The sequence below is a fragment of the Camponotus vicinus genome, unplaced genomic scaffold (assembly GCF_025532165.1).
Source record: "Camponotus vicinus isolate PSW18456_S1 unplaced genomic scaffold, iyCamVici1.0 SCAF_3, whole genome shotgun sequence".
In the NCBI taxonomy this organism is placed as follows: domain Eukaryota; kingdom Metazoa; phylum Arthropoda; class Insecta; order Hymenoptera; family Formicidae; genus Camponotus; species Camponotus vicinus.
The window spans coordinates 2,956,338-2,983,010 of NW_028141967.1; the positions used below are offsets into that span (position 1 = coordinate 2,956,338).

A 26,673-nucleotide genomic window follows, 5' to 3' on the forward strand; every position below is an offset into this window, starting at 1 on the left:
TACGCGATAACAGCCAAGGATCTCCCCCAACTGCGTTATGGGACCCGTGGGATTTCGGCCGCGGGCTACGCAACCAGAGCTCTCCACGACCCTCTACCTCGACCTCGTGGGTTGCGTAGACGCACACGCGTTACTGGCTCGATTCGGGGTCGACTCAGCTCGCGGCGGCTACTCTTGCTCTTTTCTCGCGGCAATTATTCTTCACGAATACCGAAACCCAACAAAATGAGATAAACATAACGAGATGATACGATTTGTTTTTCGCAGGGATATTGAATAAAGAGGTTTCCACAAATTGGAAAAATAGAGAGAGAATTTTATGAAAAAATGCTGGAAGAACAATAAAACTATATCTGTATAAATATACACCTGGACAAAATTAACGCATAATTTTTTTTTCACTTTTTCTTTAAAAGCTGACATTTAAATTTTAACGAAAAATTTTAAAGAAAAAGTGAAAAAAAAATTACGCGTTAATTTTGTCCAGGAGTATATTAATCTAGAGATCGACTTTTGAAGAAATTGGAGTCCATGGTGTGTCGAGACTTTTCAAAGATCGTCCAATATTACGGCACGATTAAAAACTTGCGCGAATCAGAATTTGATAGAGTAGGAAAATCATCGATGAAAAAAGAGACGCGATTATCGTTAAGTCCCGACACGCCCCGGACATGCCGACCGAGAGAATTCAACTTGTGGAAATCCCAACAGATTGCCACGGGGGTTTGTCGAGATGCGACGGTGGCGGCGGCGGATCCCTTTTCATGGTGGTTTCCTCATAAATAAAAATAACCATCGCAACCCCCGAGGGATACGTATACGCGATATCGCTTTCGTGTCTCTCTGGCGCTCGCAGGAAATCAGTAAGAATCGGCTATTCTCTTCTTTTTCCTAGGTATGCCTCGATAGATTTACTTCCGATATCACATGTATTTTTGGCATCGATACACTTTGTATTCTTGATGTTATAAATTATAATTTATATAGTTGCAGAGGGAGTCTCTTACTTCAATCTGTGTGTTTTTTACATGATCGAAAAATAACTTAAATAATTATATAAAATAATATATGAGAAAATTATATAAAATTATATAAAATATATTGTGAGAGCATCTTCGATCGCTAATTTGAGGTAATAAAATTTGAAAGATTCGTAGAGTAAAATTCTGAATCAATTTCCTAAATCTTGCCATGTAAAATAATTCGATAAATACAAGTTGCTCGCAATCTGCGAAAGGATGAATTAAATCGGCTCGGCGTAACGATCGTTTTCGACGCGATATTTCTTTGTTACCTGGACACGCGAAATCCCACGAGCGGTATGTCAGAATTTTAATGTTGCAGGAGAGAGAGATCCGCAACACGCGCGGCAATAGTAATGATCGGCATTAAATTATTCTCGCGCACACACGCGTATATAATCGGCGGCGCATAATGGCGGGTATTGAAACGCAAATAGAGCGAATCATCCGGCCGATCCGTCGTGCGAGTCGAGTCGTGGATCGTTCTCTCGTAAAAGTCTCGCCTCGTTACCGGTTTCCAACCCCGAGGAGAGTTTCCGCCGAGGCGTCAATTACTAGCACGCGAGCCTCCGGACGATCGTGCGCGAGAACTCTCGTCAAGTTCTCGCGGATGTCCGAGGATTTGACATAAAAAAAATTTCTGAATGGTAAGAATAAACAAGAAGCTGAGAAGCGAGATGCTGAGGTACCCGAGACGAGCAGATGCGAGTCGGAGAAACGAAAAGAAAATTTGAGAAATTTGAAGATCGAGTGTTGAGGCTTTTAAAAGAATTCTTTACAAACGGACTCGCACATGTATTATTGTATATTTGTATTGGACGTAACGGGATTCAGTTCTCATTTCATAGCCCTTGAGCTCGAATTAGCGTCGATATCACGAAGGTGGCGTTTCGTGGACCGACGCGCAAAAGGCAGGGCTTAGCACCCCCGTTCCAAGTACCCACTAAGCTCGTTGGGGTGATTTGCTAAGCCCGCTAACAAATAGAACGATAGATGGCACCGTTCCAACCCTAGTCACCCCCGTACCGCGATCCCTGACTCGCTCGGCCGAATTACACGCGGATCACAGCTTCTTGAGCTCCGATTTGACGCACTTCGCTGTGCCATTACCGAGATAAATCGTGGTCGTGCCGTATTTGATAAGTCGAATCCCGAAAATAATTTAAGAACTACTTTATTCTCTTTCGAGACTCTCTCTTGTCGAATGACGTAGAAATAAGAGTTTATTTTAGATAGGAAATTTATTTTTCTAAATCTTATAAATTGCGAGTAAATTAATTGAAAAAAATTAATGTCTAAATTAATTGAAATAGTCGCTATTGTTTAAGATTGAAATAATTCATTCATTCTTGAAATAATTCAAGTATCTAAAAATTTTCATTTCTCCCTGATACCGAAAACAGATGCTCGAGATGGAGAAAAAAAAGTTGGATTTATAAAGCAAAGATGGCATACAATATCAGTCAGAGAAGGTATAAAAAATCGACAAGAGAGAAAAAAATAGAGAGCACGCGAACGCGCATGCGAGAGAGAAATAGAAAAAGAGAGAAATTTATTTTACTCTAGGGTAGAATTCCTTAGAGCACGCGGAGAAAAATTACAAAATTCCTTCTTATATATGTAAAGAAATGAGATGTAAAACAAAAAAGATTTCGACCAAGATACGAGCGAACCATTATATTATCAAAATAGATGCAATGTAGATAGAAACACCGAGATAGAATAAAGAAAGTCCCATAATGAAAATGCATATTAAATGTATAGGACATGTAAAGAAACAGAATACTGATGAAGAGAGAGAGAGAGAGAGAGAGAGAGAGAGAGAGAGAGAAAAAGAGGGAGACCAGAAGGCGGACAATTGGGGTAGCTCGAAAAAAGGAATGTAGCAACGCGTGTTACATGAAAAATCAAGAAGAACCGACAAACGGAGGCCCGCGCCACGTCGTTGGAAGGAGGGCGGGGGGGGGAAGGGAGGAGAACGACCGAATTTCCACCCTCGCGACAATCGAGCTCGTATATTCCGATTAGAGGGTGGCATTCACTTATAAGCCATATCATAACACTTGTCCGCGGCGCGTTACGATCCCTCGCAGAGTTACCGCAAAGGGAGACCGGGAGGGAGGGAGGAGAGGAGAGACAGGGGGAGAGGGTGGGGACGCCGCGGGGGTGAGATGACAGGACGGTCGCCGGCGGTAGCCGGCTTTTCCTCCGCCCGGCTCTGCCTCTGGGGGACAGATTTACGGCCACCTTGGGTACTGATTCACCGGTCGCCGCCGCCGCCGCTGCCAGGAGGTTGCTCCTGTCCGAATGGACCCGGCGCCACCCCGGGTGCGCGCGGGCGCGAAACAACCCCGGGCGACGCCACATGTTCGTTCGTTTCGAGGGCGGTCTCGCGAGTTGTAATGGCCTGCTCGCCGCGCTGAATTCCGAGCTCGCGCGATTATTACTTTATGAGCAACCGAGAGCGCCGAGATTGTATCTCGCTCGACGCGCTCGAAATTTTGCGGACGCAACGGAAGCGATTATTCGCGCTGGCTAGACTGGACACGGTTATCGATAAAGCGTTTTATCGTACCGTCTATACCGCGTCAGTTTCTATCAGGTACCAGCGGCTGTTATTCAACGGTAATAATTAATAACAAGTGCCACGCCAGGTTAATAATTGATATTGATGTGGCGATAATAATTGGTAATAACGAGGATTTTTATTTTCTTTTTCGATGCTTTCCAAAATACGATGCGTCTCTCTCGGCTTCTCCCCTTCATCTCTCGCTTTCGTTTTTTGTTTTTTTTTTTCGCCCTTGCGTGCCACTTCCTCCCGTTCGCTCCGCCTCGTTTTTTTCAAACCAGCGGGTCGCTTTCACGGCGCTCCTTTTACGGCCAAATTTGTAACTTTAAATTGACGGGCTCGCGCGCCGCGATGCCTCAGTCGCCCTTTAATGCGGCTCGCGCACCGTGAAATTTCCGTGGTCTCTTTTTTTATTGTCCTCGCTTTACGACACCCGTTACACGGGCGAAAAAGAAACGATGGAAGCTTCCTCCGATCGTCATTAAGACTGCGGAACTTCAAAGCATCGAGCACCGAGAAGCACAAATCATCAATTAACACGTTCATGCTTTCCCTCTTTCGCCCAAAATAATCGCGCGTGTGTCGAACAAATTATTATATGCTTATGCCAAGTCATATTTGTGTGATTTTTATTCCAACAATAATTCGTTCTTATATCATAGCTTATGCGACTCATGCGAGAAGAATTTTGTACAAAGACGTTAGCCAAGAGAGGCATCTATTTAAATCATATTTTCACTTGCCTCAAAAATCTCTTACTTATGAGAAAAAAATTAAGCGACTGTCGCTTTCAAAGACTGATTTAAAGAGAATGAGTGAGAGGAAGAAAGAGAGAGAGAGAGACGGAGGAACAGCTGACTTATGTCAGCGGATGCCGACACGAATCGCACGCAAAACATAGCATGCCTCCTGAAGACGTTATTTGCGCGCGGCGCAAATCAGCCCGTTCAATTAAAACTTCCTCGCCCACGGCCGTTGGACGATCTTCCTAACGCACGTGACGTCTTCATCCCGCGATCGTTACGCTGACGGATAACGAGCGGCGGGTACGCAACATCTCCCGACAACGTCCTGTCGGACATCCTGTCCTACCTCTCTCCGATCCTCGCTTCCCCCTCGACCGCGAGCCAAGAGCGTTATTAAAGAGACAACGAAGAAACCACTGCGGCTGCTCTTGGCGTCCGTGAAAAGCTGGACCGTGAAAGATCGCGGCGAGACTTTAAAGGACAATTTCCATCGGCATCATCTTATTCTAAGGTATAGATATTAAATGGACACTTTTTAGCGAGACAATTTTGTGTAATATCTAAACGCGAGAGGGTAAAAAATATGGTTCCGGTCAAAGTTTCTCACGGAGTCTGAAGCTGAAATTTCTTAATCCCCACGAAAGTCGGAGAGCACTCGAGAAACCGGATCCCGAACGATGGAAATCGTCCTTAAAACTGTACGAGAGCCTCCAGGTGGAAAATGGAGCGAGTGGAAGGAACAACAAGAGGAGAGATTGCGCGCGTTGCCGTAAAAGCTACCGTAGTGTGGTGTCGAGACGCGCATAACGTTTAACATTTAAGCCCTTAGAAGGCTGGCTCCCTGTAATTATCGCCGAGGCGCGGCGCCTTGAGGTCTTCATTATAGCGCGAGTATCCTTGTTATTTTTCTATACCGAGGCGCATATACACGCGTGTATACGTTCGTTTGCGGCGAGAGGACGGCCGGAAAAAAGGGCTCGCCTCGGCCTCGTCGTAAAAAGACGGCCGGTGTGGGAAGGGGATACCCGCGTAGCATCCGCGTAATCGAGGATTTTGCACCGGAACAAGAGTAAAATACGAGACAGTGACGAGAGACAGCGGAGGGGGACCCTTTGAGCATATTTGATCGACCGCGAAATGACTTTACTTTTATTTTTCGCCTCGTTTAATCTTGCGATTTTTGCGAAATTTGCGAAAATTAAATTTAAAATTGCACTATGTATTTTTTTTTACATTGTTTCTTCATCTGTTTCACGAGGAATTATCTCATTGTGTGGTAAGAAGCGTTTTAAAGATTTTACGAGCGAATTAGTTGAAAATAAATTGCCGCAAAGACATCGACCATCTCGCGTCGCGAAAACGTTTAAATAGCACAATAAAATCTACAACACTGTGTAAAGCGCCGGGGAAGAGATGAGAAGCGAGGAGAGAAACGCAGAGAAAGAGCCGCAACGCGATTTCTTGCCGCCGTTTATTTTAATTTTGTATTCGCGTTGGCTGTTCCTTTGTTCTGTCTGAATGTTTCATTCCTCTTTTTATCCGCCAATCATTGTGCTCGAGTTGCACGATAATTTATTATATTATCGGAAATGAAAGTTCTAGTAATATTTGCGTGATGCATTTACTTTTTACGAGAATAATAATAGCAAAACGTAAAGTGTTTTATATCGTATTTTTTAACTAGAATGAAAGCAAATTTAAACATTTTATGCATCTTAAACATCTCTCTTGTAGTAATTAATAGTGCTTAATTGATATAAAAAAATTGTTTAAACTATTATAAAATTAATAAATTAATTTTCTTAAATATTTTTCAATTTTTTTAAATATCTATTAGAAATTAATTTTCTTAATTTATAATTTATAATTCTTAATAAATTTTTTATACATTTATCTTTTATAAATGAATTTTCCTAAGTATTTATTTATTATAAATTAATTTTTTCCTTAAATATTCTTAAACTTGCATATACACTGCTCTTCTTTATGCCACAAGAGACGCATCTTGCATACATTTTCAAAGAATTTAAATAATAATGACGCACCCATCTAGACAAAAGCCAACAATATTCACAGATTCGCGATGCAAATCACGGTCGATTAATTCGCGAAAGCACGGTAATATCAATTCGATAATCGCGCGTGACTCATTCGGGATTCGCGGGTGCGAGTGTCTCCTCGAGATGAAGATAAAGTCGATTCCCGGTCGGTCGAGATGAAAGCGTCGCGTTCCAGGGCGTCCGACACCTTGTTAAACGAGTCTCGGGGCACGGCACCCCTCGGAGAAAACGACTATTTGTTAGGAACGTTCCTCCATCACGACTCTCTTCTTCCCTATAGTGATACCGTCATCCCGCGGATCTTCCTTAACACCGACAGACTCGATCGAATCGGTAGATTGATCGGTCCGGGGCATCACGATGCTTATAAATACGTTAGATTTATATAGAGTTGCTATCTTTAGATGTGAATATTTATTTTATAAATTCAACAAAATTTTGTCTATTTCTTTCGTCCTTTATTTCATGAAAAGTATTATATAGCTTGATTTATTTAGATATAGATTATAATAGAGTATCTTCTTATTAATTTTTAATTTTTTTTATAAATTTTTATAAATTTAATTGTAATGTGCTTTAGATGTGAATATTTATTTTATAAATTGGACAAAATTTTGTCTATTTCTTTCGTCCTTTATTTCATGAAAAGTATTATATAGCTTGATTTATTTAGATATAGATTATAATAGAGTATCTTCTTATTAATTTTTAATTTTTTTTATAAATTTTTATAAATTTAATTGTAATGTGCTTTAGATGTGAATATTTATTTTATAAATTGGACAAAATTTTGTCTATTTTTTTCGTCTTTTATTTCACGAAAAATATTATATAGCTTGATTTATTTTGATACAGATTATAATAGAGTATCTTCTTATTAATTTTTAATTTTTTTTATAAATTTTTATAAATTTAATTGTAATGTTCTTTAGATGTGAATCTTTATTTTATAAATTGAACAAAATTTTGTCTATTTTTTTTTCTTTTATTTCACGAAAAGTATTATATAGCTTGATTTATTTTGATATAGATTATAATAGAGTATCTTCTTATTTAAACTTTAATTTTTTTTATAAATTTTTATAAATTTAATTGTAATGTTCTTTAGATGTGAATCTTTATTTTATAAATTGAACAAAATTTTGTCTATTTTTTTTTCTTTTATTTCACGAAAAGTATTATATAGCTTGATTTATTTTGATATAGATTATAATAGAGTATCTTTTTATTAATTTTTAATTATCTTCTTATTAATCTTCTTATTAAATTTAATTGTAATGTTTTTCAAAAAAGTTTCAACTATTAGTTTGAATATTTGGATAAAATCGATAGAAAATGTGTGTCTCAATTTAAATTTAATAATTAAAAGTCCAAGTAAAATTAGGAATCGGAGGTGGAGCAAATTCGAGGGTTTCGAGGCCGCCCCATCGCAGCATCCGAAAGATGCTCTCGCGGCGCGAGAGGAATTCGAACGCTCTCGGTGTTGCCATGGCAATTAATTACCTTCATCCCCTGGTCTGTAGGTGTGATTATAACGGGTGTGCCAATCGAAAGTTAGCGGGAATCGATCTACGTTGAGAAACGCGCCATAAATACGGTAATTACATCGAGATTATCGATGATGCAAATTATCTCCTTTCGAGTGGCGATATGTTTTCGACGCGTATCTAAATTTATCACCAATATGAATCCCATTTCCATGGAATGTATGGTTTTATCCTATTATTTTATATATCTCGTTTCGCACACACATCTCTCTCTAAATGTATAATTTATAGTTTTGCATTTGGTTTTGTGTATATATTATTATTTTATATAATTGTTGTATATAACTTGTGAAAATGTATGGCAACAACTTAAATATTTCACATCTCTTTTAATATAATTTTTAAAAATATATTGTTTATAAAGAAGAAAATAACCGTGGCAATAGATTGAAGGAAAAGTTATGTAAATATGATTTTGCATTCTACGCAATTTGACCAACAAAATAATTTCCAATAAGCTCTCTAATAAAATTGTAGAGATCACGGAGCAAGAAGAGATTGCTTGAACAAAGTCGACAAATGGAACAGTTCACGAGAGGACTATTCGGGGTTAGAAGAACTATTTTCTTGGTCGACGACGATGGCTCGGGGAAACCGAAATTAGGCGAGTAAAAGGGACAGAAGCGAAAATGGTAAGAGGAATAACAGACGTCCTAGCTAGCTACTTGCTATCAGTTTCACTATTATCATACAAACGTATCTTTCCAAGATGACAAAATAGAGATAAATAGAAAAAGAAATTTGGAAGCAGGATGCAATAGGCGATATATAAAATTTTTGATTTAAAGAAATATTGTTAAATAAAATTGACACAAATGATCAATCCCCTTTACTCACGTTATATTTCAAAATTATCAATGTTTCAAATTTTGCAAATTTTGACGTTTTCGAAACGCGAACGCGTGTGTCAAAGGATCATGGGCTTTCAATCTTGTTAAATCTCTCTCGTTTCCAATCTCTCTAAATTGCATTTAATGCCCGTTTACGCACGCGTTTATTCATTATAATCATCTGTTTGAAAAGTCTATTTGTTAATAGTTAACGCGACGTGCGCGAGAGTGAACGGGGGAGAATTTCTGTTTAATATGTATCCGCGTCTCTCTTTCGCGGCAATCAGCGCGGGTCGTTCACATAGTTACGACGCGGCGTAAAATTATAATCCAATTTGTCCGAGGAGAGGCCGCGATGGATGCGGGTAGGTCAATGAAGTCGTCGCACCTCCAGCCGGACCGAACGTTTAATCATCATAAATTTCGCGAGAAACCGCAAACCGGCTTTCCCCCACAGTCCGGGAACGGACGCCGCAGCCACCTGCGAGGATCTCGAGGCTCGCGAGGACCTTTAGATATTAAGATGCGAAAGCTACAATCGAACAAGAGGAGCTCTTTTGCATTACGTATATTTCACTAATTTCTTTCTCGCCATAATTGATCCACATCGAAAATTTGGAGTAGATTTTTTTCGTTCATTATGTGTTTCGGATTTTGTTTCATAAAATTAATTTTTCGCATCAGTATCTCATTAGCCTCTTTTCTATAATGTAGCTCTTTTTTATTGAAATTTCAGCGTCCAATGGATGTTTTATTGTTCAAAAGGATACTGTTGTGTTAAATCTTAATTTTCTTTTCATTTTGAAATCAAATAAAACGGCCAACTATTGCAATTAATTTTATCAAGATATTAAGAAAGATATTAATTAATTTATTTATAAACAGGAAAGCAATCCCTTTAATACAATAAAAAAAAAGATATATCAATAGATGCCTATAATATTATATAAAGAAAATACAATTATATAATATGATTAATAAAAAAAAATAACTTTTGATAATAGGAAAAAAAATTAGTGAATAAATTCGGGATAGCCGATAAAAATTAAATATAAAAATGATTATACATATAAAATTAATTACTTATTATATAAAATATTGTTTTATATATATTACAATATGAAATCAAAATTTTGTAAAATAAAATCCAAAATAAATACGGAAAAGGATATACATCTAAATTTTTGATAAGGATCAATTTTTGCGAGAAAAAAATTGGGTTGCTGAAAATAAGATAATACTTTGGAGTTAACAATAAGCGTAAAAATTTTCATTTTTCTCGATTCACTTATTCACGTTTTTATGCGCCTTATCATGCACTGAATCCGATTTTATCAGTTGTTTGTCTATTGCAAGAGCTCGTTGACTTTATTGGAACGCATTCTCCGAAATGTTTCGCCATCGCGCGAATAAGTCATAAATTTTGCGGACTGCGACGAATTATTCGCGGCACTGGCGGCGCGTTTCGCGGGACAATTTCTCGAAAGCGTCGCTCGCGAGAGGGATCGGAGGGAATCGGGACCCCGGTATCAATCTAAATTACAAATTCCATCGAACAATGGGGCAAACGGCGGAAGGGATGGGAGGGGACCTCTGGCCGTTAATGCGAGCGGCCGACAGGGAGATTGCGCTTACTTGCCGAGTGCGAAGCGCATTAACTTAATTTATTTGCCCTTTATTCGGCCGTCAGTCGCGCCGCCCAGACATCGACCAGTGCCAGTTAACACCAGAACTTTGCGAATTATTTGAAAGAAGAGTTATCAACGAGAAAGTGACAAATTGTGCAGGATATAACTTAAAGTTGTCGAAATTATTGATGATTAAACTGTTGCCAGAAACTTAATATTTGGGTTAATAACTTATGTAAGATAATTGAAATATATGAGTGTTTCTTTCTTTGCTTATGTATTCAATGAGTATGTTGTTTTATTTCTTTATTTTTAATTATTTAATATTCATGTTTCAATGTTATAATATTAACATCTAACCCTTTGCTACGCGTATTTTTCTTTGACTGATTAAATATTTGAGCGATTTAAAACAATAAAATTTAAGTAAAAGATTTCTCAATCACCGATGTGATGCGATGCACAGCAACGTAATTGTAGTATACGCCGTTGATTTATAAAATAAGAATATATTCGAATTATAAAATTAATATTTTAAAAAATTAATATTTCAAAGAATAATACGCACAAATTAAATTTTTTATTCGCTTTCTAAATAAATATTTAATTAAAATATTACGTATAATAATTACTTAATTAATTTAATAACAACTTAATTGATTTAAAATATTGTAATATATGTATTTTCTAGAATTTTTTTATTTTACAAAGTACTTAAAAAATTTGTAATGAAATAATGACATTAAAATAATTGATATTTTTGTATAAATATATGTATTTCAAATTAATACGTACATATTTATATATCAAAATTAAATTTAATAAAAAAAACTAGATATCAAAAAAATTAACTGAAATATCTGCTCTAAATAATTATTTAAAATAATTTTGATACATCAATTTTCATAATGCTTAAAAATTATTTAATTATTTTTTTCGAAATTATTTTAACTTTTAAATTCTTATTTAATTAACTCTGATATTAAAGGTACAATTAATTAAACTTACTTTTTCAAATTTATTTTTAACGTTCACTTACATTACAATCTCTATAATTTTAATAATTATTTTAAATAATCTATTTTAACATGATAAATATGAAAAACATTTTTCAGATATTTATCAGATATGGTAAATAAAAAAATTTAATTCTGAAAATAATCTATATAATTATAAATTTTGAAATTAAATTTGGGATACATATATTTATATAAAAATATCAATTATCGTAATATTATTATTTCATTGCATATTTTTTTTAGTATTTTGTGAAATAAAAAAACTAGAAAATACTTTACATATAATATATTACAATATATTTTAAATCAATTAAGTTGATGTTAAATTAATTAAATAATAAATAATTTACCTTAAGATTGATCTGGTTTCTGTCGCCTCAGCCTCCCTCAGCTTCATCCTCTTCTTCCTCTCGTGTTCATCCATTGTTCTTTTTCCATGGCACTCGCACTTTAATCACATGCACGACACGCACTTCTTATATTCCGATGAGAAATCATTTGTTCGACATTCGAAGATCGTTTGACGCCACTTGTTGCAAATATTATCCCTGTTGAATAATATATGACTGAATTATAGAGCAATTTTACTATCGTGTTATAATGTAAGCAAATAAATACACGAATGTCAAAATAAAAGAAAAATATCTTCAGATAGTTCAACATTCTAAAATACGTTGCCTCTTTTTGAGATAATTTTTTTCAGTCAAACAGCACATAAAATATGTTTTAACAGTAACAATGTTTAATATCGAAATTTTACAGAGACAATTATTAAAGTATGCAATTAATTATTACTGAATTTATAAATTAAACACATTATAAAGCCATTCGACTCGAAGTTGATTCATTTTATATTTACACAAAATTTAAATTTCTTTGATAACTGAAAAATTTCGAAATGATAATTTCACTTTGACATAACGCAATATTATACGAATCAGATTAATAACTAATTAAGAGAGAGATATATCATGTCCAAAAGTATATAATCATCATGATTATTATTATATGATGCGTTTTCAACACAAATCGGAAAATAAATTTATTATTAATGAACAACAGAAAAATTCTAAAATAATAATTTTTATAATTTAAATAATAATAATTTTAAATAATAATTTTTTAATTTTTATAATTTTTTTTCTAAATTAATTACTAGCAATTTATATATTTGTTCTGTATTAATATGTTTATTTATGTGTATTTTTTATATATTAATATATTTATATATGTGTATATAATATATAAAGACAATTAATTATGAGATTTCTAACTCACCTTCTAATAATACAATTGCGTAGCAGTGGATTGTAATTACACATCCTTGATCTGTAAAATATAAGTATATTCAGATTGTATAAAAGTATTCAAAAAAATTAATATTTCAAAAGGTAATGCATAATTTAATTTTTTTGTTTTTGAAACAAATACTTAATTAAAAAAATACATATAATTTATGAAAGAACAATCTTTTTAAACGTAAACTTTTATAAAAATATGTGATAAATAAAATAAAAATTCTAATAATCTAAATAATTATAAGATTTCAATGAAATAATATATATATATATTTATTTATTTATTTATTTACTTATGTATAAATTATTGTAATTATTTTATTAAATATTTCAAATATCTCACACAATAAAATAAAATTTAGAATACATGTATGTGACATGTATGTGATATAAAAACAATTACAAAGATAAACGGATTATTAGGAATCTAAGAGATAATTAATATATGTTATATATCGTGCTCTAACCTTGCATATGCTCCGTTGTCACTTGACACCATCCTGGACCTCTCGTGTTCACCTTGGTTAGGTTTCGATGTATAATGTCAATCACCGAAAATTACACGTATCATAAACTTGTTTAATCGGACTTTCACTAATGTATATCGAAACATATTTGTCTGCTCTCTTTCTCTTCTAACACTGGCACTAACTCGCACGCCATAAGAGAGAGAGAGAGAGAGAAAGAGCAGATAAATATGTCGTGAAACACGGTTAATTACGATCGCGCGAATATTAATCGACAAAACACGGCGATCACTCGACACTTTTCACGACACCGGCTCCCGGATCACGCATTTTATTACGTTACGATCGGAAATTACAGGGGAAAACTACGTCGCACGACGATCTTTATAATTCTCGTCCGCTTCAAGTCCACTCCCGATGTAGAAAGCGCGCGAAATGACTCATTGTCAGTGTCACCAACACACATATAACCTCAACTAGCTTCATAATAAACATCCGTTGCTAAGTTACCGGCCTATATTGGCGGGAATTTTATTATGAAAAATAATAATTACTCCTACGCATTTTATGTTCGATCGAAAGCTATCGCGAGAATAATTGGCAGAGCGATATATTTTTTGGATATTAATTCGCTTGAATCAATCAATCTAATAATTCAAATATTACTCCTCGTTTTTCATTTTATGATTTTATATCAATCAAGATTATATCAATCAAGCACGTTTCGAATTAAAATATTAAAGGATTTTTACTGTAAAAATATTTAAGTAACACGATAATTTACAATTTATATTTATTATTGTGCTTTGCGATTTTCAGTTTAAATAAATAAATCGGGTGGTACTTAATCAAAAAGATTTTTAGAGCGATTCGAATTAAATTATTAAAGAATTTTCACTTAAAGTAAATGTTAGAATGAATCGATAAATTACAATTAACGTTTGCTATTGTTTCGCGATTTTCAATTTAAATGTATAAATCGTACCTAATTTTTCCTGAGGAATAACCGTGTTTTCAATCCGCTCACTATTGTGTCTCGGGAGACAATAATACGCGTCACGATACGTGACACGCTATTGTTTACATTCCGCGGCCTTGACATTCCACAGCGAGACTGGCGCTCGCGCTGAGTTATATCGAATTATTATAAAACACGCGATTATTCCCTACACAAATATTATAGATCATTTAACTATTGTGATCAAGGACTCGTCTCTCTCGCGATTTATTCGTTCGAAATAACAATCGCGAAAGAATAATAAATAGCGTCATTGTATTTTCATATCGAAATATGATCGCCAGGAATTGTCTATTATTTTTCATATATAATCATTACAAATAATAACAACAAAATTCCCGCCAATATGGCCGTAACCTAGTGACGTTTGTTTATTATGAAGTAAGTTAAAGTTGTGTGTAACGTCACATGACTCATTTTACGCACTTTGTACATCGCGAGTGGACTCGAAGCGGACGAGAATTATAAAAACTGTCGTACAATGTAGTTTTCCCGTGTACCTTCTGGTTGTAACATAATAAATTGTGCGATTCCGGGAGCCGATATCGTGAAAAGTGTCGAGTGATCGTCGTGTTCTATCGATTAATATTTACGCGATCAAAATTAACCTTGTTTTCGAATGTGTGAGAGTGCCAGTTCCATAAGAGAAAGAGAGAGAGCAGACAAATACGTTTCGATATAGATTGTCATTAGTGAAAGTCCGATTAAAGAAAAAGTTTACGTTACATATATTATAAATTTTTTATGATTGATAATATATATTGGAACATAATCAAGATGAAGACGAGAGGAGGAGCAGGCCGAGGAAGGTGGCAGCGGGGCATGGTAAGGTGAGAGCACGATACATAACATATATTAATTATTTCTTATAAAATTCCTAATAATCCGTTTATCACCGTAATTATTTTTATATCACATACATAATAAATACATATGTATTCTAAATTTGATTTTATTGTGTGAGATATTTCAAATATTTAATAAAATAATTACAATAATTTTTAAGTAAATAAATAAATAAATAAATAAATAAGATTATTAGAATTTTTAATTTACCACATTTTATGAAAGTCTACATTTGAAAAGATTGTTCCTTCATGAATTGCATTGTAATTTTTTAATTGAATATTTGTGTAGAATACAAAAAAAATTTAATTATATATTATCAATTACTTCTTGAAATGTTAATTTTCTTGAATATTTTTATACAATTTGGATATATTTATATTTTACAGATTAACGATGTATAATTACAACCCACTGCTACGCAATTGTATTGGTGAGTTAGAAATCTCACGATTAATTATATTTAATATTAATATCTGATTCATGTAATATCACGTGTTATCAAAGTTAAATTATTATTTTGAAATTTTTTAATCATTAAAGAATAAATTTAATTGTGCAAATATAAAATGGATCGACCTCGAATTTAGCTTTATAATATTATTTTAATTTATAAATTCAGTGATAATTAATTATATGCTTTAACAATTGTCTCTGTAAAATTTTGATGTTAAACATTGTTGGTGATATGTTAAAACATTTTATATATGCTATATTTGATCGAAATATCTCAAAAATAGACATTTGATATAAAATATTAAAATATTTATTTTAAGATATTGCATTCTCAGTGGATATTTTTCTTTCATTTTGACACTATTAATCACAACAATACAGATAATATTCGCAGCAAGTGGTGTTGTACAACCTTCGAATGTCTAACGAATAATTTCTCATCGAAATATAAGAAAGTGCGTGTCTTGCGAGTCTTTAAAACCGGGAGTGCCGCAAAGTATCGCGCGATCGATCGATTAGTGCGCGCGTAATTAATCATATTTTCGCGAGAGTCATGGAAAAGGAACAATAGATGAATACGAGAGAAGGTATCCTGGCATCGACGAAGCAATCTTAAGGTAAATAATTTATTTATTATATAATTAATTTAATAAAAACTTAATTAATTTATGTTGTAATGTGTGTATTATATATAAAATATTTTGAGTTTTTGTTCTATATAAAATATTTAAAAAATCTACGAATAAATAATAGTATTACAATAATTGATATTTGTATATAAATATGTATATCTAAAATTTAATTTTAAAAAATTTTATAATTATTTAGTTTATTTTTATATCATAGAATTAAATTTTTAAATATCACATCCTATAATTGTTTAAATATGATAAATAAAATATTGTAAAGAATTTTTTTCGGGTATTATACGTAATTTTTTAATTAAATAGTTTAATTTAATGCATTTTAATATACGTAAACAAATAAAAAATTTATTTTATACATATCAATTACTTTTTGAAATATTAATTTTTTAAACGCTGATTTTATAATTGGGATATATTTTTATTTTACAGATCCATGATGTATATCTCTAAAAATCAACTACAATCCACTACAATCTGCTGCTGTGCAATTGTGAGCAATCTGCTGCTGTGCAAACCGGTGAGTTTGAAATCTCACAGTTAATATCTATATATATTAAGTTAATTAATTCAATTTAGAGAAAAATAATCAATTTAGAAAAAAGTTAAAGAAATAGTTAAATACTATTATTTTTATTAAAATAATTTAGTAATTTTTTAAATAAAAAATACATGTCAATCATAAATATATTTAAAATTGTTGCTAAATATTCGTACATAAACTTAAATATGTCTATATATATTTAAAAATTCTCGACGATCGTTCTCGCCTTTTTAAAAATACAAGTGACGCTCTTTAAGAAATCCCGCACTATAGAAAAAAATATAAAGCGCAAGTTTGGCCATATAATTCTCAAAAATATAGAGTCGATGGGGCAATAAGTTCCACGCAGGACAAAGTTTGGGGTAACCGCGATAGACCGCCCCTAAGTACGGGTGCCTTCGAGTTCGTATTAAGTTTTCGGGGGATGTAAAGCACGGTCGTAACAAGGGGTGGCTTTCCTATGATTTCGGGACGAGACCGCTAACACATAGGGACCAGCGAGACGCGTTTGTGAAATAGGGTGGGTTTCAACCGCTATTGCGCCCCTCTGACAAAAATTATATTTGGATTACAAGCATTATCGCCCTGAAATAAACGTGACTTTTATGGTAGCGGGATCACGTCGGGGGATTGCGCTTGCTGGTCTCTTCGGCATTTATACAATCGAAAATTAGGCCAATGATCGTTATGAGTTCGATTTTCATATAAATACTCTGTTACATTTTATAACTTCGTATTCTGTTTTTACGACAACCCCCAGTGCATCTAATAACAAACAATTTAATATTTCATTAACTTTTTGAGTTTCTACTTTTTACTATTTTTTCATTTTTATATGTATAAAATAATTTCCTCGAATTACAGCTCTATAATTTAATATTTTTTTTACGTAATGCATGATTAAATTTATAACGTATATAACAATTATATTAATAATTATATAACAATTATACAACAATTATATTAAAAACGCATATTGAAAAAAAATTTATTATAGAACCTTTTTGAAGCAAGCTTTTCATATGATTAATGAGAATAAATATATATACATGATAAGATGCGAGGAGCGGGGAATTTAATTATATTAACGATCTAATTCGATCTTCTCGAGGAGATCCGCCGGTGAAAATGATTCTGCGATATACTTGCACCGATAACCGCGTTCACTTAACACCGAACGTCGATTAGGCGCGCCGATTTCCATCCTTCGCGCGCGAATTCATTTCCCTATTATTTCGCGACGTCGCCCAGGTGATATATGAATTGTTTGGTACGAGGACGCACGCGCGAATTGTCCTAAATATCCATCGAGCCTCTCGTCGGGGTGTTGAAGCGAGCCGCGTGCCGGGCATCCATCATCCTCTTAAAAGGGCCGCCGAAGGGAGAGGAGGAAAGCCGGTTTGCTAAACGTTGTCAAAACGTTGACGAAGTCACGTGCGAGGTCGAAGAAACGCCCGTTTGATCGACGAGCACGCCTTCGGAAATTTCGCGCGATGATTATCCCTCGAGGATGTGCATCGTGTTCGCTTTAAAATTTTCGCTCGACAGAAATATTCCAAGGGGGAGGAGGAGGAAGACGGATACGATGACGCACGCGATGCATCAGCGGAATTATCGATATCTTCTAAGATCGAAGACGACGATCGTGAAGATGGACAAGCTGCTCCGAAAATCCGACGCTAAATAACCAAGTAGGCGTCGATCGCAAAGTGATTACGGAGTTGTCCGAGGATCGATCCGAGCAGGACAAGCTCTCCCTCTCTCTCTCTCTTTTTTCTTCTCGTCCGTCGGCAGTGATTTAAAATGACACACTAGCACGGCTGGGATTGGTTATCCCAGGAGTGCGGTATCTCACAGCCAGGACTCCAGGTTTCATGCGGGGGACGCGATTAAAAAGCCGCTTCCGCTCCAGGCGCTGCGGCCTCGCGAATTTATCGGCTCTCCTGGAGAGGCCGGATCCCCGGAAGGCGATCGTCTCGTCGAGTTATTTCCGAATAACGATCGTAGAGAGAGCGTTATCCCACGCTCGGACGACCGATTAAACGATGGCTGGAGGTCGACCTCACTTCCTTTGATAGCGGCGTCTTAAAGTCTGTCACGGTCAAGAGAGCCAGTTGCTCGCTCCCGATATCTCTCCCTTCTGTGCCCCTTCCTTTTTTTTTCTCCTCCGCGCCGTCTCCGCTCCCCATTTCGCCCCCTCGGGGGATATTAATTATGCCGGGCGATAATGACCGCGCGCGCGCGCGCGCGAGCAAACGAGCATAACGTTAATTGGCCGCCGAGATAGCCGGCCGTCGCTTCCTAGTGCCAGAGAGACAAGTGTGCCGATTGATAGGACGGAAATAGATCGCGGCGGGACTTTAAATCGGAACGGCGAATTCACGACTCTCTACACGTCAGTGATTTATGTTTCCTCTTAGACCTGAAAGCCGCGGCCTAGTTTGCCTCGCCAGCGACGCGCTGCCGTTAATCGATATCGTAGTCTCTGTAATTTTCCGAGAAGAGCCTCCTCTTCTCTCCTCCGAATGCTGAAAAAAAGCACCGCCGATCTTTCAGCGCCCGGATTCACTTCATTGATGTAACGATTTATTAATAGGATATGAATATATTGTATAAGAAACGCGAGGAAAACGAGGGGCTTAAAAGCTGATATTTAAATTTTAACGAAAGATTTTAAAGAAAAGGTGAAAAAAAATTATGCGTTAATTTTGTCCAGGAGTATATTTAGTTGGGATGAAATTTTATTGGATTTTAAAAATTAAGAAATCTGGTTGTGCATTTAATAAATGCAACGATTGATTGTTGGAGAAGGAATTTGATTTGACGCTCAATCTATGTGAAAACATCGTTGAAAGAATCGATAAAATAAATTAGAGATTAATCAGTTGGATCTTTAATATGATCACAAGTGTTTTATTATTTTAAAATTATTTTCTAAATCATTTTCTCGCATCTCTTCAAGATACATCCATCTTCACTTTTGATGGAACGAAACAAGATTTTGGTACAGTCGCATTATTCCGCCAGGGAGATGGAGATAGAGAGAGATAGAGAGAGAGAGGAAGGGAGGATTCGCGAGATAGGGGAGAGGATGATAAAGAGGGTGGTAGGCGACCGGGAAAGAGGGTGCAGGGGGCGGGAGGGGGCAGGGAGAGACAGATCAGATAGAGTGGCGTACGGTGTTGTAGCGGGATCGCGAAAAGAGCAACAAATCCAGTGGCTTTATCGGCCATCGCCGGTGTAATCCTATAGGTGCTTAGCGTGAAATCCCATAATCGATAGTTTGCTTAACCCGATGCCACGTGGCGCCGCGTGCGGGCCTCCATTAGAGCGGCCTCGTCGCGCACCTTTTAATGCAAACTGCGCGCGCGTCTACTCTCTCCTCGCTCTCGGCTTCGCAGAGCGAACGAAGGGTGACAATACCTCTCTCTCTCTCTGTCTATGTTAATATGGGAATGCGGACCATTTCGGGGGAATTCGATACGCCCGACGAGCGACACATCTGGACGGCGGCTTTTCCCGCGACCGACTTGATTACCTAACGAGCTCCCTAACGTCGAGGCTCTTTCTCGCGGAAGTGCAAAGATACACGACGGATTAACTAGAGATAATCGAGGGGTAGTTTCTAAAAAATTTTTTTTAATAAGCAAAAATTGAAGGTATTTAGGAATTAAAAAATATCTAGCAAAAAATAATAAAGAGAGATCAAACCTCTGACTTTTATTAAAAGATTAAACGACGAAGAAGCGATAAATTCGACTTGCTCATCAATCATGATAATTCTTGCCATCGTACATGTTAAAATTATACTTATTATCTACTCTTTTTATAGCAGAACTAGATTCATTTTTTTGTCTCAGCGAGGTTTTTTTCTTTCAATACCGAATGAGATTAATAAAGGAGCAACGGGGAATTATGACTGTGCAAACCGCGTTGGACGTTCCCAAATAATTTAGCCATCTTGCTAGCCGACCACGTCGAATTGCCGGTACACATGATTACGTACGCCTCGTTTCCACGTCATGGGAACGATTCTCCTCTCTCTCTCTCTCTCTCTCTCTCCCCTCCTCGGCGCATTTCGGACATTTTGCTGGGCATCTCGCTCTTGATTCGAATCGCCGTGAAAATGCTTTCAATACGCAACACGCAGCCGATTGGCTACAGCTAATTAAGCCGATCGCCGATTCTCTCGCTTCGCGATGATGTAATGCCAGGCATCTCGAAATAAATCCCCGATATTACTAATATCGCGGGCTGTTTCTTGGAATCGCAGAGGCTGCCCGATCGCGCGAGCAAACGCCGGATCTAATCGATTCTCGACACGTTCGATACCTTTTCATATATATAAATAGATAGTGCTAGCAGCGATTTCCTCCTCCTTCTTGAAGCAGCTTGACTCGAGGCGGGCCGCCTCTTTGCTCTTATTGGCGACGATAGAGGCGGGATTCAATAGTTATTCATTAAACTCGAATTCAGTCGGGCAGGATGCTGGGGTCAGTTCCACGTTGACCTTGCGGCTATCTTCAAAGGCCTTATCTCCCGCCGCGCGCGCTCTCTCTTTCTCGCTCCGCCGTCCCTCGCCTCGCTTTCTTCGCCTTTCGAGGATCGAGAAAGGCCGGCCGTGATACGTCCGTCGGTGGACGATTGGAAATCGACCGTGTCTCCCGTCGATGTCGACGTACCGCTTCCTGCTGCGGTACTTTTACCGCGCGAGCCCTTTTTTCTAGACCGCGAGCTTTTCGCAGATGTCAACGACCGCGAACGAGAACTTCAGGCAAGAGGGAGAATTTCTTCACGACACACACGTGAAATTGAACAGAATTAAAAGGCTAACATTAGTGGAGTGATAAGTGTGCGATTTATATTGAAACGTTCAGTCAGAGAGTTTCTCTTAATTTTTTTTCTCTTGTTAGTTTAGTGTTTTTTTTTTATTTGTAAAACTAACAAAATTGCCTTCAATTATTCTAACGAAAGGAAAAAGAATATTTCCAAGAGAGGGAGATTTAAAGATGAAATCACATCGGTTTAAAATCGATCGTATCTAAAATCGATCGGGGATAATCGATCGAAAGTACCCTCAATTACGAACTCATCTATATGTTTGTGTGCGTGATTAATATAGCCTTCGTGAGAAAAACTCCCGAGTCTCTCCCAGCTTTTAATAAAGCCCATTGCTCGTGAAGGTTTCATGCCGCAAATATGGTTCGAGAAACCATTCTCGCGCATTAAATTACGCCGAACTTTCAATAAGTGGTATAACTTGGTTCGCTCTCACGACTACGTCGAGAGGATGTGATATTCCCAGGGCTGTCTTTATAAATCCAGGACGAAAACATTACCTCTGAAAATAATAGTACATTTCAGATATTTTATTTTTCCTCTTAAAATTATCAATTTTAATTTTATTATAAAAATATTATAAAAATATTAGATTCTTTCGGATAATCAAGCTGAAAATTTTTCACACTATAATAACATATTTATCAGATTTTTATTTCACGATTTTAAGCCGAAAATCTCTAGAATAAAATTGTCAGATTTATGACACATTTGCGTTGCCAAGATTAAAATCGCGATGTCATAATTAAGAAAAACAGATGACGTGACATACGATCTTTAAAAAATTTAAAGGTCTAGGAGAGAATACAACTAGCTCGTTTCGCCCCTCGTTTTTCGCATCGCAAGACGCTACTGCCGGCTGTTCCCATCGCCGATTTTGCCACCCCTTGACCGGAAGATTGCGCTCTTTCCCCTCCACCCCCCTTTCCCTCGGACCACGCCAATGTCCGATGATGAAGTTATCCAGCGATAATGGCTCCATTACACCGCGGCGTGCCGCGGCACGTCGTCCCTCGGTTCCCCATCGGACCCCCTCATCCCCCTGCCCCTGCCCTCGCGCAGGTGGTGCGGGACCGAGGAGGGAGGGGGAGGAGGAACGGGCATCTCGTCGCACCGTATACTTACCATGGCGATTGTTTATGTTGGCTGATGGCCACTTATGCTGCACACACATCGCATTACGGGGCCGTTCTCGGGACCCTCGCGGGGCCCCGTTACTTAGCCCGTGGCCTGGGCATCGTAGGGTAATGGCGAACGCGTTACGGATAAAATGTATACTTAGCCTCACGGTCCGATGGCACCGATGCCTCGGCGATATCGAGATTACGCCATTTCCCCCTCCCTCCCCCTCCGCTCCCCCCTTGCACCCCCTTCGCGTCGATTGGATACTTCCTCGTTTCTCGCCTGTCTCGTAGTCGTCGCGAGTCTCGATTGCCACCATCTTCTCAAGCTGAGATGCATCTTGGCTGCCGGCGAATCTCTTTATTCCGAGTCGCAACGAGAAGCTTATAGAAACGGAAATTCGAATCGCTGATAAAAATAGACGCGAAATTAAGAGCGCTCGCGTTTGAAAGTGTCCTTTTTCTTCACGATATCGCGATAAGAGATTATCGATATACTTTTGAAACAGCCGACACGATAAAGAGATGGCGCGGATATTTCGCGATCGGATAAACATCTCTCGCTCGGGGGGGGGGGGTGAGTTTATCGGAGATCGGGCGCTTGTCGCGATTGGGTGACAAAAAAAAATGCCGGTCGGTCGAATGCAAATAGAGCCATCGTCGTGATTCGCGTGATCGGGCGTGTGTATCCGTCGTTTGTATCGGATCGCGTTTTAGCATAATTCGACGTTTCGTAAGTGGCACGACAGGTGCGCGCCCCACGGGAGGATGACGTCAGCGCGTGATATCTCTCGTCGGGATACGAGGGATATGAGTAAAAAGCGTGGCACGGCCGCGCGAAAAGTCGGAGATGGCCGGCTCGAACCGGGCAACGTTCACGCACAGATTGACCACCTTCGATGTTAATGGGGCCCTGATTACAAAGCACGCTCCAGCTCGGACCTGCCCCCTGTTTATATCAATATCTCGGCGAGTTGCTCGCGCGCACTCATACATATACAAGCGCTCAAGCACGCGTGTATATCCTCGATGGATACCTTGTCTCTCGATATAAGACTGATCTTTTATTAAAATGCAGATAAAATATCGAAATCATATTGGCTCGATCGAAAATGAATCGCGGATAATTCTTTGTGCAATTTTAATAGTGCCAGTGGATCTTGAAAGAGCGCGGATCAAATTTTATGTAGAATTTTGTCAGGGTGTCTATTCCTTGGAAAAATAGAAAACCTAGAATTCTCAGGGATTTTTTGTATCTGAAGAAATGAGGGAATTCTTATGGAATTTTTTGGAACTCGAGAAATTTTTTAAAATTTCTCTTTAATAATGATTTTATATGATTTTAATTCGCTGATAAGTCAATTATATGTTAAAATATAATTTATAAATATATATCTATTTTTGTTTATATAATTCAATTTTTTAATAAAATATTGAATGTGCATATTTTTATCGTAATTTTTTGTGAAAAAAATGAAAATATTATAAAAGTGAGAAATTCCTCTTTTATGAAAAGTATTCATTTTTCTTCGATACACTGACAAATCTAACAGTTAAGCTAAAGTGACTCTGTATTTTCCTTTGCATGAATAAAGAATATTAGAAAATGCATACAATCAATAACATTTATTTTAGAAAATTGCACTAAAAAAATCTTTAAAATATTCTATTTATCCGGAATTTGTAGTAAAAATATTCTATCAGGGAATTTTCAAGAAATTTTTTTACAACCTTTGAGTAGACACCCTGATATTTTAATATCATTAAAACATAGATAACTTATTAAATAATATTTTGTATCAATTTAAAAATGTAATAATTCAATTTAGAAAAATGATACAAAATATTATTTAATATCAATATAATTATATCTTATAAGATTGTAAAATGGAAATCTGATAATTCTATCCGTTATTTAAGTATAATATAAGACTTTTGTGTCATTTTTTAAAATCGAATTCTCAAACTTCCATTTGCAATCTTATATAATTATCATACTTATACAATGAAATGGATTTTGCAATTAATTGATAATTGCAATCTGTTTTGATTTGCTCGAGAAACGCGGGACAAGGCCCGCATTTCCTCTTATTTGAATCGACAAACGAGTGAGCGTGACGTGAAAATCTTTCACGGCGTAATCGAGCTTAAAAGTGCTTTCGCTCGCGTGATGCGAAAGTATCGGCGCGAGAAAAGGCGGGTGTAAATGCCTCGGAATACAATTCGGGATACAGAGCGGGTTTCTCCGAGCGAGCTAAATCCACGACAGCGATCCACGACAGCGATGCGAATCACCACCCCTTCGGGGTGCGCCTTACCCTCCGTTCCTTCCTCGGCCGTTCCCGCTCCCGTTTGGGGCGGAAAAACGCAGCGTCAGCTCGCCGATGGTGCTATTCGCGCGGACCAAATAAAATGTATCGGGCATTTTATTCTCCGCCTCGTGTCGTGCGGGTTTGGACGGGCCGATTCCGTCGATTTCCGATTCTGCGGCTTATCCGGAGGGATTCGATTTTCCCCGGGCGCATTCAATGTCCTGCCCTTTCGCACATACGAATGATAGGACGTCGAATATCGTTTTATAAATGCTGAATATATGGAATTCCGTCGCGAAAGAGGAAACAAAGGAAAATGAATAAAACGACGATACGAGATTGGGCGCTCTTATTATTATCGATGAAAGTAATATTTAAGGGGGAAAAATAAAAAGTCTAAGAAACTCCTTTGAAGATTACTCGCCAGCGCGTTTGCCATCTTATGTGTCTTTATGGAACGTGGATCATTAAGAATGATCGCTGCTCGTTGACAAAGAGACCCGCGATGCTCAGGATTCGGCCGATCCCTAGGCTCGGCCCTTACGATCGTTCCGAAACGAGTCCGGGACAAAACATTCCCGGCCACGCGGCGACCGAACGTATAATAAGAGTGTGATTAGCATTATTTACGGCCGGTTAACTATTAACTCATAAATCAACTGGCGACTGTATTATCCAGCACCCCGCGCCGTTCGTGCGCGTCCAACCGACTTGGACTCGGCTGAGGAAAACGGTATAGCACATCGAGGTGCTGGGCCCCGTAGATCGACCGCTCGATAAGAACGATACGAGGGCTCGAAGAAGAAGAGAGAGAGATAGATATACCCCCGGAGACGGCGAGGAGGCCGACCATCTTCCTAGTGATTTAAGGGAATCCGCTTGGGCCGCTTCCGCGCCGAGCTCCCTATACTTTGCTCGAGTTTTAAGACGCATAGCGAATAATAAAGTTAACCATCGAGATGTAATATCGATTATCCAAATATCAAAAAGTCCAGATATATATTCTTTATTCCTCTCTTAATTTTCTTGTCGAAAGTCTTTTTCTTTTTAATTTCGCCCGCAATTTCCAATCGTCACATTTTTTTAGAGAATTGTTAAATTCTCTAAAAAATATTATCCTTCACGCATTTAATATATTTTAATAATTATATATGTATAATATTATAATTTTTTTTTTTTAGAAAACATTTTAGAACACATTTTTTTTAGAGAATTGTTGAGGAATATTATCCTTCACGCATTTCATATATTTTAATAATTATATATGTATAATATTATTTCATACACGTTTTTAATACATTTTCATAATTTTATACAAGTACTGAATAAAAATTATATTAAAATGAGATTTATTTAAAATTGACAACTTTGTGGAGTATAATTTATTATTTTTTATTCGTGCGTAATTTTTTAACTTTAAAAATGTATCCTTCAGTCGACTATAAAATCTGCAATTCGAAGAAGATGCGCATAGCGAAGGCGAACCCGCGCGCGTACAGTCTCTCGATAATATATTATTGCTTTAAAGACATTCGTACTTTGCTTCGATATTGATATCGAATGCATAGCGTCGATACTTTTGCCCGATATGGCAGGCATGGCAGGAAGCGGTCGTAAAATCGAGGCGATGTCGAGAGAAGAGAGAACGCGGAGAGACGCGAAGATGGCCGCGCGGCTCCTCTCTCGTGTCTCGCGCGCGCAGAGAGA

The 26,673-nt window shown here is 37.1% G+C and overlaps 2 protein-coding genes across 3 annotated transcripts in view; one reads left to right on the forward strand and one right to left on the reverse strand.

Moving 5' to 3' along the window:
- Myo10a (unconventional myosin 10A) overlaps positions 1–13,634 on the reverse strand; it is a 79,499-nt gene extending 65,865 nt beyond the window's left edge. Inside the window, exons 1-3 of the mRNA XM_083093381.1 lie at positions 13,187–13,634; positions 12,700–12,750; positions 11,772–11,969 (exon numbers count right to left, since the gene is read on the reverse strand). The gene's annotated coding sequence lies outside the window, so the exon portion shown is untranslated. The remainder of the gene's footprint in view (positions 1–11,771; positions 11,970–12,699; positions 12,751–13,186) is intronic.
- Positions 13,635–14,574: 940 nt separating this feature from the next.
- Positions 14,575–26,673, forward strand: part of LOC145969388 (uncharacterized) — a 133,313-nt gene continuing 121,214 nt past the window's right edge. For both annotated transcript variants that reach the window (XR_014438089.1, XM_083095491.1), the window contains exons 1-3: positions 14,575–15,029; positions 15,888–16,123; positions 16,583–16,670. The gene's annotated coding sequence lies outside the window, so the exon portion shown is untranslated. The remainder of the gene's footprint in view (positions 15,030–15,887; positions 16,124–16,582; positions 16,671–26,673) is intronic.